This window comes from Nicotiana tabacum, chromosome 23, assembly GCF_000715075.1.
Source record: "Nicotiana tabacum cultivar K326 chromosome 23, ASM71507v2, whole genome shotgun sequence".
Lineage (NCBI taxonomy): Eukaryota > Viridiplantae > Streptophyta > Magnoliopsida > Solanales > Solanaceae > Nicotiana > Nicotiana tabacum.
Genome location: NC_134102.1, coordinates 95,749,588 through 95,753,778, shown reverse-complemented (window position 1 = coordinate 95,753,778; position 4,191 = coordinate 95,749,588).

The following is a 4,191-nucleotide window of genomic DNA, read 5'->3' as shown; positions in this document are numbered from 1 at the left end:
CATGTAATGTCATACTTTGGCCAGTGGCCACATTGCAAGACAATTTGTGAAGCAAAATATAAAACTGAATAGAGACTAACGCTGACTAAATGTCAACATAAAGCTTGGCCGGCAAGGCCATCATAACCACTATAGCTGACAAGACAACAAAATATACGTACAGGGCCTACAAGCCCAACATACTGCACTAACTGACAGGATATGTCTACAAGCCTCTACTGATAGATGTACTGTGATCAGAACAGGGGCCCAACCTACCCATAACCTATCTATATACATATACAAGATGTACATAAAACTTCTAGACCTGGTAACTCTGAAGGACGGGGAGCTTACCGATAAAGCTGAACTCGGGCAACACCAACTGAGAAGGTCTACCCGTCTGTCTGTCTGAACCTGCACGTATGAAATGCAGCGCCCCTAGAAAGGGACGTCAGTACAAAATAATGTACCGAGTATGTAAGGCAACATACTGAATGCTGAAACTGAACTAATAATATAATAGCTGAAAGCAACTGGGAGTCCTAAAAAATCTGAAGATATGCTCCCCTGCTGATACTGACTCAACTCTTTCAATATAGTGAGTAAAATAGATGTATATATATATATATATATATATATATATATATATATATATATATATATATATATATATATATATATATATATATATATATATATATATATATATATATATATATATATATATATATATATATATATATATATATATATATATATATATATATACTTTTCGGGTGGGTGATGAAAAGGTGGTTTTCCATGTCTGCAAATCTATGAGGCAACCGAATAGCAATGAAGTGTGTTCGTTTGTGGACTTGGTGACCAATGTGATTATTGATGATACTAGTGCCACGATGAATGTTGATGATACTTTGGAGGCTGGTTTGCTTAACCTTGATGATAACGGGATGTATGGCTATGTGGAATGCATGAACTCATTGTAAGGAATGGGGTCGTACACTTATAAACCCCGCAAATTGTCCTTGGATCTTGAAAATCGGAAGACTTCTCCAACAAATCCCTCAATAGAGGAGCCTCCCACTTTGAAGTTAAAGCCATTGCCTCCGCATCTCAAGTATGAATTCCTTGGCCCTTGTTCTACTTTACCGGTTATTCTTTCCTCTTGTTTGACTAACGTGCAGGTAGACTCCACATTGACGGTGCTACAAAAGAGGAAGAAATCTATTAGATGGACATTGGCGGATATTTGGAGAATAAGCCCCACATTTTGCATGCACAAGATTAATTTGGAGGAAGATTCCAAACCCTTCATTGAACATCAAAGGAGGCTAAATGAAGCAATGCAAAAGGTGGTCAAGAAGGAGATCATCAAGTGGTTAGATGCAGGGGTTGTTTACCCCATTTCCGATAGTTCGTGGACCTCTCCGGTACAATGTGTCCCAAAGAAAGGGGGCATGACGGTGGTTACCAATGACAAGAACGAGTTGATTCCTACAAGAACGGTGAGCGGGTGGAGAGTGTGTATGGACTATCACAAGCTCAACAAAGTCACAAGGAAGGATCGCTTCCCACTTCCCTTCCTAGATCAAAAGCTTGATAGGTTGGACGGTCGTGCTTTCTATTGTTTCCTTGATGGATATTCCGGCTACAATCAAATTCTTATTGCTCTGGAGGATCAAGAGAAGTCTACTTTCACATGTCCTTATGATACTTTCGCATTCTCGCGGATGCCATTTGGGTTATGCAATGCACCGGCGACTTTTCAAAGGTGTATGATGGATATCTTCACAGACATGATGGAGGATTTCCTTGAAGTCTTCATGGATGACTTTTCTGTGGTCGGGAAATCTTTTGATGATTGCTTGAAAATTTTGGATAAGGTCTTGGCAATATGTGAAGAGACGAACTTGGTGTTGAATTGGGAGAAATGTCATTTCATGGTTGAGGAAGGCATTGTCCTTGGCCACAAAATTTCAAAGAATGGCATTGAGGTCGACAAGGCGAAAATAGAGGTGATTTCTAAACTTTCACCTCCAACATCCATGAAGGGAGGGAGGAGTTTCTTGGGTCATGCGGGGTTCTACCGGCGTTTCATAAAGGAATTTTCCAAAGTGGTGAACCCCTTGTGTAAGCTTTTGGAAAACAAATGCCAAATCCCATTTCAATGAGGATTGTATGAAGGCATTTGAATTGCTCAAGTTCAAATTGACAACTACTCCTATTATCACCGCCCCGAATTGGAGCTCGCCTTTTGAGCTCATGTGTGACGCTAGTGATGTGGCGGTCGGAGCAGTTTTGGGGCAACGTGTCAACAAGATTTTTCATCCAGTCTACTATGCTAGTGAGACCATGAATGATGCCCAAGTCAATTACAATGTAACCGAAAAAGAGCTCTTTGCTATTGTTTTTTCTAAGGAGAAGTTCTGCCCGTACTTGATGGCTACAAAGGTGATTGTCCACACGGATCATGCGGCACTTCGGTACCTTATGAGCAACAAAGATTCAAAGGCTCGGTTAATGAGATTGGTGCTTTTATTGCAAAAGTTCGATCTAGACATCCAAGACCGCAAAGGCAGTAAAAACCAAGTGGCGAACCACTTGTCTCGCTTGGAGGAGTAGGGGAGGCCACATGACAGCCTTGAAATCAATGACTCCTTCCCCGACAAGAAACTTCTAGCCATTTCAATGACCGAGATGTCATGGTTCGCTGATTTAGCAAATTATCTTATGAGTGGTATTGTACCGGATGAGTTCTCTTCAAACCAAAAGAGGAAGTTCAAAAGGGATTGCCTAGACTATTATTGGGATGAACTATACCTCTTCCAGATTTATACCGATGGCGTGATTAGAAGATGTGTGCCGGAGGAGGAACAAGTTGAAATTCTTGGGGCTTGTCATTCTTCACCCTATGGTGGTCACCATGGGGGAGCAAGAACGGCGGCCAAAGTGTTGAGTTGTGGATTCTATTGGCCTACTCTCTACAAGGACGCAAGTGATCTAGTCAGGCGTTGTGATGAATGTTAAAGGGCCGGTGGAATTTTAAAGAAAAATGAGATGCCCCTCACCACCATCTTGGAAATCGATATTTTTTATGTGTGCGGTATTGATTTCATGGGACCATTTGTAAGCTCTTGTGGGAACACCTACATTTTGGTAGTTGTGGATTATGTGTCAAAATGGGTTGAGGCCGTTGCTCAACCCAACAACGAAGCTAGAAGTGTAGTGGCATTTTTAAAAAAGAACATCTTCACAAGGTTTGGTACTCCATGGGCCATTATAAGCGATGGGGGTCGCATTTTTGCAACAAAGATTTTGATACCTTGCTTAGCAAGTGTGGTGTCACTCACAAAGTCACGACTCCTATCACCCTTAAGCAAGCAGACAAGTGGAAGTCTCCAACCGAGAGATAAAGAGTATTTTGTCAAAAACAGTAAATGCCAACCGGACGGATTGGTCAAAGAAACTTGATGATGCTTTATGGGCATATAGGACGGCTTACAAAACACCGATTGGGATGTCTCCATACCGGTTAGTATTTGGGAAATCTTGTCACGTTCCAGTGGAACTTGAGCACAAGGCCATGTGGGCTTTGAAGAAGTTAAATCTTGAGTGGGATGTCGCCTCCAACTTAAGGGTGGCACAATTGAATGAACTAGATGAATTTAGGTACCATGCATATACGAGTTCATCATTATACAAGGAGAAGATGAAGTACCTCCATGATAAGTACATTCAGAACAAAGAGTTTAAAGAAGGTGATCTTGTGCTATTGTTCAATTCTGGGTTACGGATGTTTCCGAGAAAGTTGAATTCTAAATGGAGTGGCCCGTTTGAAGTTGTGAGTGTAACACCCTTTGGTTCATTGGACTTGAAGAATAAAAATGATGAAATGTTTAGAGTCAATAGCCATCGGGTGAAGCACTATCTAGGAAATGTTGGTGATGGCCACGTAGTGGCAGTGATTCATTTCAAGTGATTGATGGTAATCTGTGTCGTGCCGTGACGTTAAATCAGGCGCTTCTTGGGAGGCAACCCGTGTTTTTTTTTTCCTTTTTCTTCTTCTTTAGATAGGTCTTGTTTTGTGTTAACTAGTTTTGAAGTGTGTTGCAGGAATGAGTATGCTTTGCAGGAAACGTGGCTAAGTGTGAAAAAAGTGCGGACCGCACAATTTTGAAGGCCACAGCAGAAAGGGATATGCGGCCGTAC